Source organism: Mytilus californianus, unplaced genomic scaffold, assembly GCF_021869535.1.
Source record: "Mytilus californianus isolate M0D057914Y unplaced genomic scaffold, xbMytCali1.0.p SCAF_3, whole genome shotgun sequence".
NCBI lineage: Eukaryota > Metazoa > Mollusca > Bivalvia > Mytilida > Mytilidae > Mytilus > Mytilus californianus.
This window is the reverse complement of record NW_026262679.1, coordinates 17,128,359-17,152,100: the sequence shown is the minus strand read 5'-3', so window position 1 is coordinate 17,152,100 and position 23,742 is coordinate 17,128,359. Positions and strand designations below refer to the sequence as shown.

Here is a 23,742-nt window from a genome sequence, read left to right as displayed (position 1 = left end):
TGCTTCCGAATATCTCATTTGCTACACATTATCTGACCTAAGTAGTTTAACTATATACACAAATGGAAGATACGAACATCGGTTTGCCGGAAAAGTTTTTTCTTGGACATGTTTAAAAAACTATTTATACTTTCAAGCTGAAAATTTTGACTTCTGATAAAAGTTAAATAATACATTGCATATCATCATCACAATACATATCATCCGAGTTATCAACATCATCTTAATTATTTTATGTATAGACAACAATATATGTTAGAATATAGTCGGATCTGGAAAACTTTCGAACAGTTTCTGTATAGGTGGTAGTGATGATATGCTATTTGGTTTAATTTCTTCATGAGCTGGACTTATTATTGGCGGCGATATCTAATGTGATATGACAAGCGGTTGGCGACAATTCAAGTCCGGTTTAGCATCTTATCTCTTTATTTCAATGATGAGCTATGGTATGCTTCAGTATGTCTTTATGTGCCAATTAACTCTCAACGCAGTAAAAACAACCAATTTGGTCCTTCGAACGGTGGAATCGACAAAACAAACTTTTGAAAAAATGAATAAACTTAAAAGGTACATATATTGCTATGAGTCATAATATACAAATTCTTCGTAAAACTAGTGAAGGTCATATGAGAGCAACCGATAAAATATATCTAAGGCTTAGAGCTGCTAACAATGGAACAATTTAAAGGGACTAAAATAACAGTAACTGTGTATTTGTTGAACATGTAGTCGCAGTTTATTCACAATCGCTTTGTACATGAAGTCACAGTACACTGGACTAAAATGAAAGCAAAGTCACAGTACACTTGCAAACTAAACCGACTTTATATCATCATTACATGCAAAACTATAAAGCAATAATAAGGATCATGCTTGTTTGATATCAAAGATAAATGATTTTAAAGAGGGATTTGATTCATGCTTTGGCATTTGTAGCAATATTTTCTAACTAAATTGTAAAATTCTTGGAACAGCATCGAAAGTTCAGACAATACACCAAAAAACTTTAAACTGTATTATTATTTTTATGTAAATGTGCAATTAATGTATGCAAAATTAATTCTGTAATACATCATGTTATTAAAAGTGAAGGATCAATATAGAAAACAAAATAAACTTACCTAACTGAATGTATTGTTGTTATCTGGTGTTGCAAAATGGAAATCACAGTACACAGAGAACTCGAAGACACATTTCATAAAGGAAATCGTTTACATAGTTGGATATTAAAAAGTAAAATAACAAAAATACCGAACTCCAAGGAAATTCAAAACGGAAAAATCAAAAGCTCAAACACATCAAACGAATAGAAAACAACTGTCATATTCCTTACTTGGTACAGGCATTTCCTTATGTAGAAAAATGGTGGATTAAACATGGTTTTATAGCTAGCAAAACCTCTCACTTGTATGACAGTCGCATTAAATTCCATTATATTAAAAATGTGTGAACAAAACAAACAGACATAATAGGTAAAAATATCAAAAAAAGGGGTACAGCAGTCAACATTGTGTTATAATCTTAATCAGTATAAAAAAACAAACAAATATGTCAACAAAGAAAAAAATAATTTTGAGGTCTGTGGCATGGATTGAAACATTTATAAAGGAAAAAAGAAATATGCTAAAGAGTTACTGAATCAATAATTTATAACCTGTGTATATCTATTCGTTCGACAAAACCATGAAACAGTCATACAAGTGTACTAAAGGGGACAGAATATTGATAAGATATTTGAAATAAAAATGTTAATTTGTGTTAAAGATACTACAGTGTTATATAATTCTAACTAGAACAACACCAATTACTCCTGTTTATAAACATTGATACACATTTCCGTGTGCATGACAGGTATTGTTTTTTTTTATTAATTCTAATTTTGAACTCCATCAACGCATTACAGAATCATCAGTGGTGCTCGAATCTAAATAGTTTGAAAGCAATATCAAGAAATACAATAATACCAACTATAAATCTTAAACCAACACAAAATTTCTGCTTTGGATCGATCTGATGAGTTAAGCCTTTTTCACCTGTTTTGTTTTATAGTTTTGTTCTTATAGTGTACTGTTATACCACTGTCCCAGATTAAGAGGAAGGGTTGGCGCGCCTTCAAACTAGTTTAACCCCGCCGCATTCTGTATGTACCTATCCCAAGTCAGGAGCCTGTAATTCAGTGGTTGTCGTTTTTCCTGTATATCATATTTGTGTTCCGTTCGTTATTTTGTACATAAATAAGGCCTTTTGTGTCTTTTGGTCTCGTGTTGAGAGTTGTTTCATTGGCAATCATACCACATTTTCGTATTTTTATATATACAATATTTCCGCACTGTACTACTGGTGGTTTATGGGAAACAAATAACAACAGCAAATCTTACCTCTACGGTATTAGCAATTGGCGATGTTCCTTTTTTCATGCAAACCCCTGAAATACGAACACAAGTGAAAATGCCACAAATAATGAAATACAGATTATTGGTTTGAAAGATACATATAATACCTCCTGCAATTAAAACACATTTTTGAAAAAACTGATTGATCAGTATTAACCTAATACAATGTCATGTAATGCTTCAATGCTTCCCTTTTTTGTGTTGTTTATTTTTCCTAAAATTTATTAGGTAAAACAATTGTTGTTTTTGGGAAACTATGTATTAATCTTTATAAGCCTTATAAAAATTAGATATCAAGTACCAAGACACTCTTCCTTTTTAAAAAAATTTACCTAGTTTTCTTCAAAAGAACACATTTGATTACTCTTTTTGATATGAACATCTGTTTTGAATATTTTTCAATATTTTTCTATGTTGTGTAAAACTGTTAAATTTGGTGAGACCTTAATTGATGTTAGAGAAATTCATAGGTATTTGAAAAACGAGAATATCACCTTCTAAATTCATAGCTTATATATGTGTTGATATAAATATATTTTCATTTGATATGAAATAATATTTATGAATATAACAACTAATATTGATCAATGGCAATCCAACGTTTCGAAAAGGTTTTGATAGTCTTTGCTTGTCAATGCTAAACACAAACAGGATGCTCTGCTATTGTTCCAGTTAGATTACATTTTTGAAACAAGTTTAAAGATTTATAGAAATTGAACTGCATTCCGTTTTAGTCGAAAAAATACTGAAAAGCTATGGCATAAAAATCGAATAAAGATCAAAAGAGAAACAACTGTCTACAAAAAAGCATAGACAACTAAAGGCATAGCAACAAAACCCGTTTATTTTTCATCTGTGTGCCAATACTGTATTTTCTCAAAATGGACAATATTGACTAGTATGATGATGTTAATTAAGCTGAAAGTCATTCGGACAAGTACATTTAGCATGTCTAATAAACTCAGGACTATAAAGGTAAGGACACTATTACGTTATCTCCTATTTTTATTAAAATTTCGATTGTTTTGTCAGAATTTTATATTCCCGTTCTGAAGTTTTCCCATGAAAGAAGATACATAACTGTAATGACGATACGCGCCAGATATGGAGTTGAGTGACGCAACGGTTTAACTTACAAATGAAAAATAGCGCACGAATAAAATAAAACATATATTTGTCGAATTACGAAAACATGTATGTTATTTGGAGTATTTTTAACACTCGATGAACATGCAGATGACAAAAAAAAAAGACGTGTGCAATATAAAATCAAAGTTCCAGCACGGCATCTGTTCTACGTCAAATAAGTCTTGTTTTGTATGAATCAAAATGTGTTGCTGTTTATCTGTATACTTCTGAGTGAAAGTACTTCAAACGATTGTTCAACTTACTAGTATGTAAGACTGCCGTTAGAAACTTTTTGAAAATGTACCTTTTTCATGTATAAAACGTTTACAATCATATCCATGTTATCAAAATTGTTTACGTTTAACTAATACGTCAAAGGTAAAACCGCACATGTATCGATTGGATTAAGAAGGAGGCAGACTTACTAAAAAAGACGTTTTCTCAGAATTGAGCCAAACTGTTTGTTTACACATTCAGAAGTGCATTTAAACACAATCATTCACTTGCACCACACTGATTTCTCAAGGTTTCAAAACTTGCATTGATTGTTTTGGTTACTTTATCCTCTCTTCAAGACATACATGTATATTATAAAGTTCCCACAGAAAAAGCCTCAAGCTATATTGTTTTACTCACAAAACTCAGTAGTTGGATAGCATAAACAAGAACTTAGAATTAATTGCAAATCCAAGGAATCCCACTTACACTCCAATAGCATTCACGAAAGTGGAGATTTTAGAAAATCCGTCATTTTCCCTTTTTTGTTTTAAAATAAAAGAATATCCATTCCTTTATACAAATACATTTCAGAAACATCCTTTGTACGCAGCCTTGTCATTATATACAAAACTTCTTTCAAAATCCTAAGAACTATTCTTTCTACAGTATTGGATAGCATCATCGATATATCCGTAATAATATATTAACTATTTATAAAACTTTAAATTTGTCTGAATACTAAGGATTGTCTACCCAAGAAATATGTTACCTTAGCTGTATTTGGAAAAAAACTTTCGGAATTTTAGATCTTTAATGCTCTCAAACTTTGTACTTATTTAGCCTTTTTAACTTTTGTAATTCGAACGTACTCTGTAGACGAAACGCACGTCTTGCGTACAACAATAAACATATAGAAAAGTAAAGAGGCCAATTTATAATTAAGTGGCCCTCGACTCAAATCAATTCAAAATCAAAAGCATATTGTAAGTTAACACGACTAAAGAGCATTACAATCGAAAGTTCCGAAAAGTTGTGCCAAATAACTATTCCTAATGGTAGAAAAACCAATACAAAAAATGCTGACTTCTGAGATTGGGATTCCCTTGGGGCCCAAACGTTCACTACATGTAGGTCATGAAAAATCTGTGTTAGGACTCTGTACTAATTCCAACAACAAATACACAGAAGACAAAATCATCAAAATTCTGGACTTATTGATTGATTACTCATTTGTCGAGTTTAATGTCAAATAGTAAGTAGTACATAGGTAATTATGGTGCATCCTTAATTTGTGACCTGTTCCTGCATTCATACTTAACTCGTACAAAACATTCTAAAAAAACATCTTTAATTAGCCGTCCTGCGTTGATGATGATTTTCAGCATTTGATTAATAAACCACATTTCATTGCGTCATTGTACCAAATTTATCGTTGTGAATTGGACATTAAAGATACCGCTACAATGAGAAGGTATGTTTTATATCGTGATGCTGCTCTTAAAGATGACACAGATGAACGACTTCTAACTGACTAAGATCTATGACAAACGTAACGATTTCAGTTCTGCACTGTGCCATTTTTCTAGTTTTAAGTTGTGGCATACATTTTGTCCCTCTTATTACATCTAAATATCTGAGTTGAACTTTTCAAGTCTGATATATAACATTATACAGACTTTATTAACATCGTTGTGTTCATTATCAGCTATTTTACTATATATATAAAGCTATTCGTATAAACGTAAGCGTTATACGTCAATGACCTCAACTGACCTGTAAACCACGTCTGCTTGCCGGAACTATTTCAAAACTATTGTGTCAACAATTGTATACAGATAAACACTGTGTGCGGTTATTAATAAGAAATAATAACTGATTTGGTAGTTTTGATTTATTGAAACATTTATTTATTTGTTTTTAGAATTTTAGAAATTTTAAACTAATTTTTGATAAGCAAAAAACTCCACTGTCCTAAGCCCTCAGACCGAACTTCGTCTGCTTATAAAATAACCAGGAAAATAACGCAAAAAGTCGCAAAATTTAATCTCCAGTTATCTCAGTTAAATTTGTTGGAAAATGACCAATATGTTAATGCAACTATTGATGACGACCTAGCTACTGTACTTATTCAAATAGATATGTTGGCTGATCAGGGAAGTACTGAAATCTGTCCTGAATAGTCCCTTGACACAAACACCACTGACACTGCAAATACAGTATAGCAGCAGTTCTATCTGTTTCATACAGAACACATGAAATAATATTAACCATAACAATGTTATGCGCATTTCGACAACAAATCTCTCTTTAGCGATGAACATGGCCAAAATATTTGAAGGCCCAAAACTTATACAAATGTACAACAAACCAAAAAGGACCTAAAGTAAAGCTCAATCCGTAAAAGGATTCAGAACTTTGTACGAGTGATATATTCACTAACTTTAAATGATTTTCGATACATTTCAATCAACCACTATCTATATGTTCATAACATTTTTGAAGAGATTGAACGTAATGTAGAAAAACATTTTGACCAATAATTTTAACATTGAGATGAAACCGTTCAATACATTCTTGACATTCAATAGAATATAAAACCATTTGTGATCTTGCATTAGTGACGACCAGGTTTCACAGATTGAAAAACAAACAGTACCAGTTGCTGAGCTTGATCCTCCTCTTTCTAATTTTGCGTTGACTGTACGCAACAAGGCAATGACTATGAACCATCAACCATTCTTGGCTTCATACGTGGTGTTGAAAGAAAAACTCATGCGTCACAAATATGGTCATTCAATCATGGAAGATGAGAATGATGAGAGTTTCAACCTAGCAAGGCAAACAATGAAGTCCAAGCAAAAGCTGTTAGAACAAAAAGGCAGGGGAAACAAACCTAAAAGGGCTCAGCCTTTAACAAATGAGGAGATCTGCCTGTTACTTGACAAGGAAGTTGTTGGGTCCTTAAGCCCTCCTAAACACAGTATGATTGAACAATTGTATTCAATGTTGACATTGAGATGTCTCAGAACATTACTCTTTTCGGAAGGTTTTTAAATAGAAATAAAAAAGTTCTCAGTCAGCAGAATTCAGAATTAAAAAAAATAGATATGGGATATGTGTCTGAGACATTAAACAAACCTCAACATGTATTTACAAAAAAGCGTACCTTGTCAGCAAATTTTTTTAGTGTTACGTGAACGAGCGCATCATTGAGCTGACCAGTAGTTGTTTCATTGGCACATTTCATTTTTTTTTTCATTTTTTTGTATATACATTACAAGGTACGACGTTTATGAATATTAATAAAATAGAAAATAATATGAAACAATTAATTGTTTTATTATATTCAGAAACCACAATATTCAACTTAAATGCACTGGTGCTCATGAGACACATAATTTGCAATCGCAGATTTGATGATGCTAGGAAAGTCGTCTGACTTGTTAATCAACTGAATGTGTCATATACATATACAATATCGGGACAACTTGAACGATTCGTATGGTTGATGATAGATGCACCGTCTCACCTCATTCAGTTTGCATGCGATTACCTCAGTTGCTCTAAAGGTTATGATAGATTTACGAGATTTGAACAGCAGTAAACTACCATTGCCTGATGTATACTTATATATTTTCAGTTGTGATTATAAAAGAAACAAGTCATCTCTTTTTCTATATACGGCCAATATTTTTGTTTTGAAACTAGAACTATCACTGTCGGCTTTTAATAACGATAACGGTACCGATTTTACTGCACTAGATGCGCATTTCGACAATTCATGTCTCTTCAGTGATGCTCGAGGCATTAATATTTGAAATCCAAAATTCAATTCATGCGACGAAGGGCAGATACAACTTAAACGGGACAAATAGGTATGGCCACATTCGGGCAAGGAATCAAGGAAATGCACGAGGGAGATATATTCCGTAATTTAACAAATGATTTCCAAAATTTAATAAAATCAAATTTCAATAAATAATACTTACCGTATTTTTATTCCAGTACCGAAGTACCCAGCAGATGAAGTTATAACGATAAAAAATAATAGAACAATTTTAATAGTTGTATTACCTAAATGACCATAACATTACATCTGCTATTGGATTGTTTGATAAAGTTTTTAATTTTTACCGTAGCTAAAAATAAATTTAATACTGAATATAATTGCAGTAAATTGTGTGCAGAGTTGAAATTGCTTGTATTTGAAGAAACGAAGGTGACAACCATGTTTTTGGGAAGAAACTATTTGTTCAATATAATAATTAAAAAAATCAATACACTCACCTTTTATCAAAAAATATATACTGGGTAAAATAACAAAGCATGTGAGTACAACTGCATATACAAGAACAGATAATTCCAATGGATGATCAAATTGTGAATTTGTGAAAACTGTCGACCCTGAAAAATAAAAAACAAATCAGCTATTACTAGAAGTTTAAACAAAAAGAAATAGGATGAGCGTACTATCTACCAACTATCGTACATGAATGTAAGCAACTAAAAGTCGATGTGGTAGGACTTTCCGACGACAAAATGTAAAACAATGTAATTGACAAAACATAACAGCATGATTTAGGTAAACAGAATACACAAATAGCTACAGCAAACTAAAACCACTGAATGACAGGTCCTTGACTATGGAAATGCATATATAAAATATGACGTGGTGAAAAATGTTTGTGAGCGTTCAACCCTCGCCTAACATGCAACAGTAGTGTATTAACAAAACATACGAGCAAAATGAAAAAATCTGTAGGAAAGACTCATCAGATCCATCAAAAGCAGAAAACATTAAAAAGACAAAAGACACAAAGTACTGATCTAAGGGTACTAGCAGTCACTGAAAGCTAGTTGACAGCCAGTATCAAATACGTAATTAAAGGTATCTTACAGTAAACATCCAACGACTTTGATAAAAGACTTTTCAAAGATTTTGTGACAAACCCGCCATTGTGCAACACTACAATATTAGTATTTACATGATAGTAAACCATAAATGTTTTCATAACTGTATATAGAAATATATGGACTACAATACGGTATTTCATACTTGATCCGAAATATATATGTAGTTATGTTTATATTTATGAAATACAAAACCGTTATAATTTGGATGTTATATCCTAAAAACAGACAGAAAGAGGAGGCGGTAGGTAATAGAGGGATAGTCAAACTTATAATTTGAAAACACGAACTGACAATGCCATGGACAAGCACGGAAAAAACCCAACAGTATTCAAAACTTAAGACTAAGCAACACGAACCCCGGAAAAAATCAGGAAAAGATTGTACAGGTACAAGCAAACTTCCAAATCAAAATGTGTTTTATCTGTGAAATTAATTTAGTAAACTATTAACTTACCGTAACGAAATCTCTAACTAAATAATGTACTACGTATATGAAAATAATAAGATATGGTACGATTGCTATTGAGACAAGTATCCACGGAAGACCAAACGACGTAGGTGAAAGCAACTATATCCTTTAAAAGTGAGCATAACCCATACTGTAAAATAAGTCATAAAAGGCATAGATAGTGTGTGTTAACATCTAAAACGTTACTACTGACATGGGTATAGCGAATTAGTTGGGAAATATGCATACCATAAGAATGGGAAAACCAATCGTGATGTTCGAAAAAGAAAATATGACGATCGGGAACTAACTTAGTGTGTAGAGTTTAAGGTTTGAAACGGAAATTTCCAAATTAAGAAAAGGACTATTATTGCTGTTTTTACTTGATTTGTTGAAGGTCAGTTCCCTTCAGTAAATTTTCATAGTTTTATTAGAGTCTTTATGATCATTTAAAGCAAATATATCACAGTACTATATAACGCTGATTATATTTTTTTTTTCAATGAGCATGAATTTAAACGAATTTCCTTGGTTGATCTTAAATTGTGATTCATAACAATACAGAAACAAAATTGCTACTTAAGCTTCGAAACTGGTGCACATCGGAATACATACAACTAGCGATAAACTTTATGACCGAAACGTACATATATGTGTCAAAGGTGAAAGTTCTCAGCTTTGATCGTCTCTTCACAAGCACATTTAGTATATCTAGCATACTAAACGTTTTCGTTACAAACGAAGGCTTCGATTGACTCGCAGGAAATATATTTGCAATCAGCTTTTGTAAGGATCAATCTTTAATAAGAACAGTCGTATTGATAAAATTGGGTTAAGTGTAATGTTGGGAGTCGAAAAGTCATAACTGTTCACATAATCGAAAGAACCACCAAAGGCACGTTATTTATCAAAAGAACTTTTTTCTATTTCAAATATAATTAATTCCATCATTTGCATATTCTGTATGATAAATCTGTAATGCGATCGGGAACCAGTTTAACTGCCCGCTATATTTAAAAACTCTCTGTTTCAACACTTGCCCAATTGTACCACGATTTCGTGGGCATCTTCTAGTATTTACAAAATTTCGGAAATGATTCATTAACAGGAATGTATGTTGATTAAATTTCAATTCTGTTTGTTTTGTTTTTAATAGATTGATCTTATAGCATCTTAATCTTTTCAATATGGTGCGACTTTGAACATTTGTGTATTCATTTTGTTGACCAGCTATCATACACCCGTCTTGGTTTATTTTCATTATATGGCATCTTTTTGCGTTTACAAAAATTTCGGATTAAATGCCAATGAATCCGGAGTCAAACCACTTGAGGTAGGTAGTTTGACATCCGAATTCAACTAGCATTAGATTTGAGCCTATAATTATTACACGCGATGATGCAAATGTGTATTATAATCCAGACGGTATCAGTGCGTATGCTTTCCAATTACTATTGCTTGCGCTGCACAAGAAAACCACGTGCATACATAAATATTAATTTCACTCGCGGTCTGCCTTTCTTATCTTAATTCAGGACACGGCAGCAAGAGCTGGACATTGAATCATGGTCATCATAAATTACGGTATTCTGACCTCTAGCTGTTTCTCTTTTCTTTTTCTATTTTTTTTGAGTGACTGTCCTATTATAAACTTTGAAATGTTCGAAATACTAAAGATTTTCTTCCCAAGGAACAGATAGATTACCGTAGATGTATTTGGCAAAACCTTTGTTTTGAAATGTTGGGTCTTCAATGCTCTTCGACTTCGTACTTTATTTGGCCTTTTTAATATTTTTTATTCGAGCGTCACTGGTGAGTATTCTGTAAACGAAATGCACGTCAGGCATACAATATTTTAATCCTGGTATCTATACAATTTTATATATCTACATAGGGTACAAATATCTTTTTTTATACTAATTGCTTTTTTAGAGCATATTCAGGTATTCAAAGAACTTCTTCAGAACTAATTTTTTCCTTTAGAATATTTTGATTGATTAAAGTAACTTCAGGAAATCCTTAAATTTGAGATATCTTAAAAGACCAAAATAATTGTCAGTATATAAGAGGTCCCAATGGAGCTGGTGTGTTACTCGCAAACACAAAATACAAAATTAAACCATCTTCAAAAACAGAAAGAAGAAATATAGATGAAAAAAGAAAAATTTGGTAAGTTTTTGAATATTGATAAAATTATAACAATTTGAGCTAAATTTTAGTTTTTTGCTATATTCTTTAAAAAATCTACTCTTGCGAAAATGAGACAGTCTCAAAATATAAAATCCACCCTTCTTATAAGTTGCATGCCACAGAGTTACACTTCACATTGAAATTGAACTTTCTATTTCTCTTTATAAAGAATCTACCATGAGTAAAGACGACAACTTCAATAATAATTATAAGAATAATTGAAGCCATCAAGGAAACAAAATATGAAGATATGACAGATTATTTTAGCAAACTGAGTGCTTAAATTTATATTGCGATTAGTCTGTGCAATTTGCTTTAGACATTCAGTTTGTAGAAACTAAGAATTGAATAGGATTAGGACTTTGTATGTATATCAAACACAAAGAAAAACTGGTGTACACTCCCAAGTAAAAAGTAAAATAGACAAGCCTTAAAATACAAATTCGTATAGTAGCTGTATACACTTTTCTGTTTACAACTAAAATCCAACAGGGCATTTAATTGAATTGTGCAAGAATCTACACACAATTAGAAATGTTCAATAAAGGTGTTTTAACATCATCAGTACCTTATTCTATTCAGCCAATTATTTCAAATCTAAAGCCAAAAAATTTGTTTAAATTATGATTGAGAAGAAGGAGTAATTTTACTGTTGGTACATCTTATGAAATTGTAAAGCTGTTTGAGTATTTTGATTTTGGGTTTTTTAGAGTTCAACAGTGTCTTGTATTTGTAAACATTACGTCTGCTTATTAGTTCGTTTGGAATCACTCAATCTTTTCCTTTCATTTTCTAAAACCGGACATACAAGAATATAGTGATAATCGTCTCCGATATGTCCATTTTGGCATATAGAACACATTTTGTCATTTCAGGTCAACATGATATCATCTCACTATATCTATAAGCTATACATTTTTGCACATTTTATTCTGATTTTAACACATTACCAAACAAGTTTGATTCGTCCGAAGTTCGTACTGACTATTTCAACTCTTTATTGACATTTTTTTAAAGTAAGATACAATGTATCTACAAACAAGAGTCTATCCTTAATTGAGGTAAATTATATGGCCTTCCAAATACCGTTTCGATTCCTAACATCACTGAAGAGACATTAATTGTCGAAATCCGGATATGGTGTACAAATTTTTGCACCTCATGTTTGCGGTATACCATCTTATCCTCAAGTTTATTGTTTTTCTGTTTGGTAATAAATTAATAATAAGATCTATTTTGTTACATCTTGTGATCTGTATATTTGGCAATCGCCAATGGCAGTCAGCAGGGGTTAAGAACATCAGTTGTTCGACCTGCTAGTCAAATGCGTTTTGTTAAAATATACTTTTTCACTCATTTGGTCTTTTGGAAAATGTTGTTTGTGCTGTATTTAGACCCCTCTACCAAGAAATTAGTTTTGCATGCACACGTATAAAAATTGCGGATTTTATCCAACGCAATTATAGGTTTGAACGTTGTTTTCAATTTAGACTTGTTTATATATATATATATATATATATATTGAACGTTGTTTTCAATTTAGACAAGTCTAAATTGAAATCAACGTTCAAACCTATGATTGCGTTGGATAAAAACCGCAATTTTTATACGTGTGAATGCAAAACAAATTTCTTGGTAGAGGGGTCTAAATACAGCACAAACAATATATATATATATATATGTTATATCTTTGAGCTTTAAAACATAATGTCATCTATGATTGATTGATAATTGCCTAACGTCCAGTGGCAACTATTTCATGCATGTTTAGTCCGGATGTATAAGTTCGTTGATTGTTTCTGTTTAATTAATTCTTAACTTTTATACACTGTATGGATACACCTGTCTACTTATAAGGACTTATGTTGGTCTGAAAATGTATTCTAGATACTGTTGTCGTAGAGTTGCTGTCATATTGATGTTCTCCCAATATATTCTTAAATTCATAATGCATGTCGGGATAACAAAAACAACATTATTTTAGATAAAGTCTATTTGCTAAATAAAAAATTTTAATACTTGACATTCGTTTATTTATTTGAACAATATAACTGCCAAGTAAATCATCAAAAAATCATTTTTTTTTCAATTTTCACTTAAAAGAACAATCAAACACAATACAAAGAGAAAATAAACAGGAAGCTTGAAACAATTGATATTTGGTTTACGTATATAGAAACATTAATCTATTGATATTGTTATTCGTTATAAACGGCCACTAGCATTGACAGACTTATTCAAAATATACTTGAGAATATGTTGTATGATGCCATTGAGACAACTATCAACTAATTCGGTGGTCAATCGACAAGCAAATAACAAAACTTCCAAGATTTTTCAGTATAAACGCGAAAATAAACTATATTCATTTATTCATTTATTTATCTTGGGGTCAAGTAAAAAAAAACCTTACATACATGTAATACATAGGAATAATTATACAATTTAGCACCTCATTATTCTCTGTTCTTTATTTTCTGGGTTCATTTTTCTTTATTCTTTACTTCGCATCACGGTGCGGAGCTATTAGTTTCAGTCGATATACACGCCATCTTGAAATAATTACTTATCACATATAGATTCTAATTGGTTGTTTTATGATGCGGCTGAGATACAGCACCAGCTATTGGCTTAAATGAGATAAAGAATTACAGACTTTTCTCGTCTCAGGATAAGACATCAAATACCGGAACATTAACTATGTGTATTTCAGTTCCGATCAAATGTCATTAATTCATGTTCGTTTTATTATGCATATATTATGCATATATTGCACACTGAAATTCAATACTGAAATATCAATTATTAATACGTGTTTATTTGCTTTGTTAATCTGAAATATGCACGATTTGTTTTGCTAAACAATGTTCCTATACAATGTTTACAAAAATGCATTATCTGTATTTTATAACTTCTGCCTATCCAGAGTCGTGTCTATTTGTATATGTTTTAATTTTCAACAAGTAAAGTGAACAAAATTTTAAAAGCATCGGTGTATAACGCACACTCTTAAAGTAGATGATATTCATATTTTATGAAGTATTTGCAATATTTATAATGGGGCTGATTTAATGGGTCACATTTAACAGATTTATATACTTCATGATCATTTAATCGAATAAACATAAAAACAAATATAAATTGAAAAGTGAATAAATGAACTTTATTCTCATAAATCTACGTGTCATTCACAGAGAAAATTGATATTCACAATAACAAAATAAATTTGACGTTAGCGATTTTTTCAGCAAGATATATACAGTTCTAAAATTGTACGTAGAACCCGATTTTTACTGAGAGTGGGGATTGCCAGTTTAAAGGTTTGCGTTTTTTCAATAGCCGTTTCCGACGTTAAAGCTAAGTAAAAAAAATACGCAATTCCGACAACAGATTTCATTTTCATTGTAATTTATAACCATTTAACTTTCAAACATATTTCATTTTGAACAATTAAACAAAGCAGAAGTATTTGTCACGGAAAGAAATCAATATCATTGAGAAATCGATCAATGTACAGAAAATTATAGTCCAAGCGCGAATGAAGGGAGACAAGCCTTATAAATCTGCACAAACTATTTTAAGTCAATATCGATAGATTTACCTGGCACTGAACACTACTGAAAATTCCCAAACAACTATTTTATCGATGTACTGACTTATACGAAAACGTTCTTGACTCTACTGAATCGAATGCAAGGCGTTTTCTCTTAATTACCCGAGTCAGTACTGAACTGTACTAAATCTCCTGCACGGATCGGGGTACTGAACACGTACTGAATAAATGACAAAGATCTTGACATTTTTCCTTGCGATTAATTCAGACATTTAAGAGTTGTTCAGTTTAAAATGATCGTTTCAGTAATAAAAACAGTAACTAGTGTCTGTGACTGTAGTAAGGTCACAGCTTAAAAGAAATCCTCTTCTTTCAGACATTGTCAAATTTATCTTCGAAATATTTTGTAACTGAGACGATGAATAATTTAACTTTGCTAACTTTTTCATACTTTTTAATACTCAGGTGTAACTCTTATTCGTATGAATAACAAAAATATATATGCATATGCTTTAAACGGCGCACAATTTGTATATATTGCGGTGGCGATATTCTGATTCTGATATTCAGAGGTATCGCAATGTCCAAGGTGAACAATGTATAACCCGTCAGTTCTTATCAGGTAGAACAAAGGAAAAACTAGCCCTTATGGCACAATTGGATATATATATAAATATATTGTAAGTGTATTTTTTTGTGATAAGATATGAGGTCCATTTTCATAACTTGTATCGATTAATTGATTGCGTTTATCTAAACTTTCAGACGAAAATATTAATGTATTTTTCGAATAAGTCGAATATTGCTTTGACGTCTGACGTTTTTTATGACTTGCTTTAATCGTCGATGTCAGGTCGCAGTTCTTGTAGAAAACCTGTATATTGCTCCACCAGGATTAGAGTGACAAGTTTCTATATCAAGATCGAAAAATATCCAATTATTACGCCAATGAACCATACGTTATTCGCTTCTTTATTCATTATTCGCATAAGGGTGCTGTTCACTGTAAAATCTCATTACTGAAACCAGGCTATTAATTTCAAATTTACAAAAATCTAGTTAAACGTTTCGTCCACATAAGGATCATTAGTGGCGCTTGTCAAAACAATGCGATTGCTAAATCGTTTAAGAAAGTGAACAAAATAGAAAGTAAAGGTAGAAAAAGTGCAAAGTCTGCCTCATGCCATTGGCGTAAGAGGTAATGATAGTAGAAAACCTTAGTGTGTCGTGATATTTTTACATTTAATAATCAGTAAATCTATAGAAAATGACCATGTTCTTACCATTAACAAAACAACACATGACATATGTGGAGCGAGCTACATGTATGCTTTATGATTTAACAATTTTCTGAATATGTGATTTCTAATCATACAAGAAAATTTTAAGGTCTGCTGTAAAAAGTGAGTGCATTTATCAGTAAAATGCTAAATTAAATAATAATAATAACACTTTTTCTGTAGATGCTATTTCTTGATTAGCTTCTGTCCATAATGGTTTACAAATTTATCATGTCAAGAAAATTTAATCTCAAACAGTTTGTAAATGTTAACTGTAAAAAGCAATAGTCCACCTATCAGAAAAATACCGAAAATAAAAACAAATATATTTTCAAAAGTTTGCTTCAGACGTTATCTCTTAATCATAAAAAAAACTTCTGCCAAATTTTCATAAATTCTATGAATGTTTTACAAAGTAATTGCTGTGAAACAAACTTTAACTCCAGATTGTATCTTCTTGTTAACTGTAAAAGCAATAAGTATTTTTTAATAAAATACGGAAAGATTCAAATAAATATTTTCATTAAAGACACCAGGCTTTTAATTAGTACTAAACACGCTGTTTCGTCTACTAAAGACTCATCACCAGGTCAAAACAGTTGGATGGTCAGATCATTTGCCATGTTGACAAAATGAAAAATGCAAAATTCCAAACAATTTTCCAAGTTTGGATAAGGTAACCAACACCAAGGGGGTTGAACGATTAGAATAATTCAAATTTTATGATAAATAAATTTACATTAAATGGCCAATAAAGTCAACAGTAGTATACCGCTGTTCGAAACTCATAAATCGATAGAGATAAAAACAAATCCGGGTTACAAACTAAAACTGAGGAGAACAACGACACAACAAAAACACAACATTAAAATGTAACACACACAGAAACGAACTATAATATAACAATGGCCATTTTCCTGACTTGGTACAGGACATTTTAAGAAAAAAATGGTGGGTTGAACCTGGTTTTGTGGCATGCCAAACCTCCCGCTTTTATGGCAACGTCAAACACAACACCAAAACGACAACATAACATGACAGGACCACAATACAAATAAATGGGAGAACATATAGGACAAAGAAACACACGAATAATAGCTAGCAGAAGGTACTAGGCTTAAAATTCAATACGCCAGACGTGCGTCTCGTCCACACAAGACTAACCAGTGACGCTCAGATAAAAAAAGTTTGAAAGCCAAAACAAGTACAAAGCTGAAGAGCACCAAGGACTAAAACTTCCAAAAAGTTGCGCCTAACACGGCCAGGATTTTCTGCCTGGGACAAGAACATCCTTATTATTTAGAATAATTTATAATTTTGCAAACAGTAAATATTATAAAATGACTATATAATAGATATACATGATAAAACCAAAGTGGGGACTAACTACAGAATAAAAACAACTTAATCCAACATATAAAAATACACAGCCGAGTTAGCTAAAGCCTCAACGCACAAAGTGACGTCACATTTGAAATTCTAAAAAAACACACAAAGTGACGTCACATAAGAATTTGTAAAAATATTTCCCAATGCTATATCATTTCAGCACAGAATTGCAATATTACTGGGCGGATGATACCTTCCAAGATTTTAGATAAAAACAAAGGGTAGATAATACAAAAATAGTATTTTATCATTTCTAAATTACTGATTGGGGAGGGGGGGGGGGGGGCAAACAAGTTAATACCCTTAATATGACTTCTATCTTACCTTTTTTAAATATAAATTATAAATATTTGTAGCACTCGGGTGTTCTGTTTGTTGGGTATACTTAGAGCAGTAACATTTGCATTTGGAAAACGGAAAATATTAAAATGTACAAACACAAAAATCACTGCAAATACACTTTCTATATTTGCTCATTATTTTGACCAAAGAACAATATTAAGGAGAACATTATCGTTATGTGGTATTAATTATTTACGTCAAGATATTGTCGATACAATGGTTTTGTTTGAGTACACTTGGAAAATGTTAAAATGTACACACAAACAGTCACTGCAAACGCACTTTCTATGTTTGCTCCTTATTCTGACTATAAAATAATACTAAAAAACTTTATCGTTATGTAGTATTAATAATTTACCTGAAGATATTGTTGATACAATTAAACAGTCTGTTACTTGACTCATACCGATTTCATTTCGTGAAGACAACTTAATTTTATAACAACTATCTGACTGCAGACCAGAGAGAGTATGTATCTGGGGATCGGTATCTGCTCCAACATGATTGACTTCTGAATTAATCCAGTCCTCTGATTGATGGATTTGATATTCTATAACATATGTTTGATCTAAACCACAAGAAAAGCCAGAAACCCATCGGAGGTCAATTTCGGATAACGTGGAATTTGTTGAACGGACATATTTTGGTTTGTCTGGAGGGCCTGCAATTATAGTAAAGATATATTTTAAATGTGATCGATGGAATAGAGTATAATGTAAAAATATTAACGCCATGCGAACAAATTAGTGCAGTCCTAACCAATAGAAAAGTTAGCTTAAAGTTGACTGTTTGACTGCTTTCCAAGTTAACTTAAGAAATTTGCAGCAGACAAGCAAATAAACTGCTTTTTAGGACTGCTGCAGACCATTTTGCCAAGATAGCTCCAGCACGTCTATACATACACATAAACATTTCTTTATCCTTCATTATACAGTAATGATTAAAAATTTACATTTGTTGATCGACATATATATAGACATGCAGGTATCATAAAATTGAAAAAAAAATGTTTTTAATTCGATGACGGATAACAAGGTTATCCAATGCATTGGAAAAAACAAATATTTGTGATCGGATATTAACAATATTGTTTGAGTTGATTCGTTCCCATTTTTGTACAGTCTCCTTCTTGCTATATTCTATGCTAATCATAAACTTTACACTTTGTTTTATGATTATATGTTCAACGGAATGTTCAAGTTAAATTTTTATAATGCCGGAATGCATAAGGTATTGTATAATTTTGTGAAGCCCTTTTGAACCCTCTCGTCATTTTCTCAACATAGTTTATAGGAGTAACACGATGTCACATGTGGAGCAGGATCTGCTTACCCGGAGCACCTGGGATCCCCCACCTGGTTTTTGGCGGCGTTCGTGATGCTCAGTCTTTAGTAATGTTGTTTGGCTATTCGTTGTTTTTCGTTTCTTGCCACGGCATTGTCAGTTTATTTTCCATTTACGAGTTTTAGGCGTGACATGTTTCAAAAAGTATAATGTATCATTGGAAAGCTTATTATCTTATTTCTACTTTATGTCTTGCGTACGGTGCATTTTCCGATTAATCAAGGCCAAAGGGCAAGAATTAACATTCCAAATGTTTGCTATAATTAAACAAAATGCGATTTCTTGTTCTTGTTTGATACAATTTTTCAGAATTATCATATGAGCATTATAGAAGAGGATACTAAACATCCAAATCAATCGAAAATTAATAGGTTGGTTGCACAATATTTTATCTGTAATTTCTATATATTCAGGTATCTTTCATTTGTGTAAATGAATAAATAATACATAAATGAAATATTTTATTCTTCAATAATGTAATGGCAAGTCAATGGATTCAGTTAAAAGACAACTACATTAATATATACAAAGAACAAAAATGGAATTCATTGATGAAAGTGTATGGAAGCGTATTAGCTCCACACAATTTTTTTTTATATTTCTTCCTATAATTTACGAAAACATTTGCGTTATAACGCAAACATTTGCGAAATAACGCAAACCTTTGCGATATAACGCAAACGTTTGTTTTATCTTATTTCTTATTTAGGTTTTAAGGGAATCATCTGCAAATGGAGGAAGCTGCATGTATAAAAATTTATCATCCTTTGTTCTTATTTCAAAGTAAAATGCTTGAGTGTTTAGCACATATCATGGCATAATAATGAGGAGGAGAATACATGCATATATATATATATATACATATATTTATTTATAAACAATTCAAAATTGAAAACAACGTTCAAACCTATGATTGCGTTGCATAAAAACCGCAATTTTTATACGTGTGCATGCAAAACAAATTTCTTGTTAGAGGGGTCTAAATACAGCACAAACAACATTTTCCAAAAGACCAAAAAAGTAAAAAAGTATATTTTAACAAAACGCATTTGACTAACAGGTCGAACAACAAATGTTCTTAAACCCTGCTGACTGCCATTGGCGATTGCCAAATAAACGGATCACAAGGTGTAATTAATGGATCTCAATTATAAATGTCATACCAAACAGAAAACAATAAACTTGCGGCAAAGATGGTATACCGCAAACAAATGTACAAAGATTTTTGTACACCATATCCGGATTTCGACAATTAATGTCTCTTCAGTGATGTTAGGAATCGAAACAGTGTTTGGAAGGCCATGTAATTTACCTCAATTTAGGATAGACTCTTGAATTTTGAGGAGTCAAATTAGGATGAACGGATCATATAAACCCGAAGGCAAATATAATACAAGCCCAAACGAAAAATATAAACAAGTCAAAATTGAAAACAATGTTCAAACCTATGATTGCGTTGGATAAAAACCGCAATTTTTATACGTGTGCATGCAAAACAAATTTCTTGTTAGAGGGGTCTAAATACAGCACAAACAACATTTTCCAAAAGACCAAAAAAGTGAAAAAGTATATTTTAACAAAACGCATTTGACTAACAGGTCGAACAACAAATGTTCTTAAACTCTGCTGACTGCCATTGGCGTTTGCCAAATAAACGGATCACAAGGTGTAATAAATGGATCTTAATTATAAATGTCATACCAAACAGAAAACAATAAACTTGCGGCAAAGGTGGTATACCGCAAACAAAGGTGCAAAGATTTTTGTTCACCATATCCGGATTTCGACAATTAATGTCTCTTCAGTGATGTTAGGAATCGAAACAGTGTTTGGAAGGCCATGTAATTTACCTCAATTTAGGATAGACTCTTGAATTTTGAGGAGTCAAATTAGGATGAACGGATCTTATAAACCCGAAGGCAAATAAAATACAAGCCCAAACGAAAAAATATAAACAAGTCAAAATTGAAAACAACGTTCAAACCTATGTTAGCGTTGGATAAAAACCGCAATTTTTATACGTGTGCATGCAAAACAAATTTCTTGTTAGAGGGGTCTAAATACAGCACAAACAACATTTTCCAATATATATATTCAGTAGATTGAAGTTATACCGAAGCAAATTAAAAAATCAACCCTGTTAATGTAGCCGAATTTGAATATACTTCCAATCTAATTAAAATTAAATCCTTTAATTGCTCCCGTTCTGATATGTCGAGCATCCTTGATGCGCTTGATGCTCGACATATCAGAACGGGAGCAATTAAAGAATTTAATTTTAATTAGATTGAATATACTTTCAAAGTAAGCGCTCGTTTGAATAATGTGTAAAATTGGTTAAATTCATACAAGCTACCCTATTAAAATAAATGTATAGTATGAAGATTTTTTTATTATTATAATTATATACTCTACATTAAAATTGCTACTCAAGCATCTCAAATAGCTACCACACTAGATCGAAATGTAAAACCCCATGATTTTTTACTAAAAAATCTTTATCATATAATGAGATTTCAACAAACGATTTTTTAAATCAAAACTCATTTTTTTTCCTTCAAAATAATTCATTTTAAAGCCGAAAAATCATTTTGTCTATTCGACTTTATAGTTTCAGAATTGTATGAAATTTTTGTTGCTGTTCTCTACTTTGTCACTTCCCGTAAATCAAAATTATCAAAACCTTGGCATTTCAATTCACATTTTCCTATAACCATATCTTATTTCATGTTGAATTTATATAATTTTCTGATACAAAAATCTTTCTTAATTTGTGTATAATTGCAATAATTACAAGTATTCCCTTATTCCTATGTATATAATTTATAATGATTCGGCCTTGTGTTCATGGTTCTTCTCTTAACTAAATCTCAACCAAATTGTACTGGCAAACGGACATGCCGATATGTACAAAACACTACTTTTAAATTATATAATAAACATAAAATGTAAATTCAATATAAAAGTTTCTGATTATAAAATATTTAAAACTTAATGAATAGTTAAAATCAAAATGTTTGCGTTATAACGCAAACCTTTACGTTATTTCGCAAATGTTTGCGTTATTTCGCAAACAATATATGATGTTTAGCACTAATTAAAGGGTTTTACTTTTATTTCAGTGATTAGCAATTGAATCAAAAACAAGTATTTAGGTTTTTACTCAGTTTTATTATTTTTACTGGAATTTCATGGAAAAGGTGCTGTCTATAAAAAACATGCTTTGAATATTCAAAAGTGCGCTTGATAAGTAACTGTCAAACTCCCTTCTTAAAAGTTTCCATGTTTGCATACATTTTTTTTATATAGAAAAGCCGGAATATGCAATAGTGCTGACATCTTAAACAAACTTACTTTTCCGTCCTTGACCTTTGATTTTGATTTGATGGATATTGCACCGGGCGAATTTTTTTCGATCGTGCGAAACAGAAAGTATAGATTATGTGCTTTCGAATGATATATGATTTAGCCGTGTGTAAGATGGGTGCATTCCAAATATTATTTAACGGTTAATGTCATTGTAACACAATACGGATTAGATTATTATTTAATTACATAACGACAAATGTGTACAAGAAGTGTTACAATTATTTCGACAATCGTAATAAAATAACATTTGGACAATATGTAGCAGTATTTGATTAATAAATACAGACAAATGTGCATTTCATTAATAGACTGTACGCTTCATTATACAATACGTTTTGATTTCAATTACGCTGATACATCTATCCTGCAGTAAATTAATAACCTTACACAGTGTGACCAGGAAGATTGACCGCATATAAATACTAGGAAAGAAAAATGAACAGAATATTTCCGCTGGGTCTCCCCCCTCGTCGGTAGGCTAGAATTCACTCACCATCCGAATTCATTCTAGTCAGAACCGAATTAATATCATAATACGATTTACGTGTCAGTGTGACGTTTTGTGAACTTTGGAACATTTGAACTTTTGAAGCATTCTCAAATTGTGAACTTTCGAACATTTGAACTTTAGAACATTATTAACTTTGTAATTACTTATTAAATTTTATTTACCGACTTCGTTATATCATTCCACTATTTGAATATACCTTTGGTATCTATCACTTCTTTTTATACAATCAATCTTCAGATATCGAAACTTATGTTTTTTTAGTGACAGTTTGTTTTTTTTTTGGATAAAACAGAGAACGTGTTGAATTGACAGAGACAAAATTTTGTTGTCATTGAGTACAATATACCTGTCATTTGTATTATACAATTTTTCCTGAGTTAAACAATTTACTGATTTATAATATCGCCATATAATGATATACAAATATGGACATTGTTGGTAGATTCAAACAAATATGTTGTTATAAAACCATCTTTATATATATCAAAACTATGGATTTGTACAGAATGATCAGTATTTTGAATCAAATGATGAAAAGGTGGCACTCTAGATGGATGTTAACAAAATTGTGTATTCACTTAGTAGCCATATTACTGTTCTTTATATTTACAATTCATCCTGAGTTACCAAATTAACTATTTTATGATACCGGTATATTT

General features: G+C 31.4%; 1 protein-coding gene across 5 annotated transcripts in view; it reads right to left on the bottom strand.

Annotated features, from left to right (window-relative positions):
- Positions 1-23,742, bottom strand: part of LOC127734025 (semaphorin-2A-like) — a 134,289-nt gene that overhangs the window by 9,260 nt on the left and 101,287 nt on the right. For all 5 annotated transcript variants that reach the window (XM_052243579.1, XM_052243580.1, XM_052243576.1 and 2 more), the window contains 3 exons: positions 18,218-18,520; positions 8,031-8,147; positions 2,382-2,428 (listed from right to left, as the gene is read on the bottom strand). The gene's annotated coding sequence lies outside the window, so the exon portion shown is untranslated. The remainder of the gene's footprint in view (positions 1-2,381; positions 2,429-8,030; positions 8,148-18,217; positions 18,521-23,742) is intronic.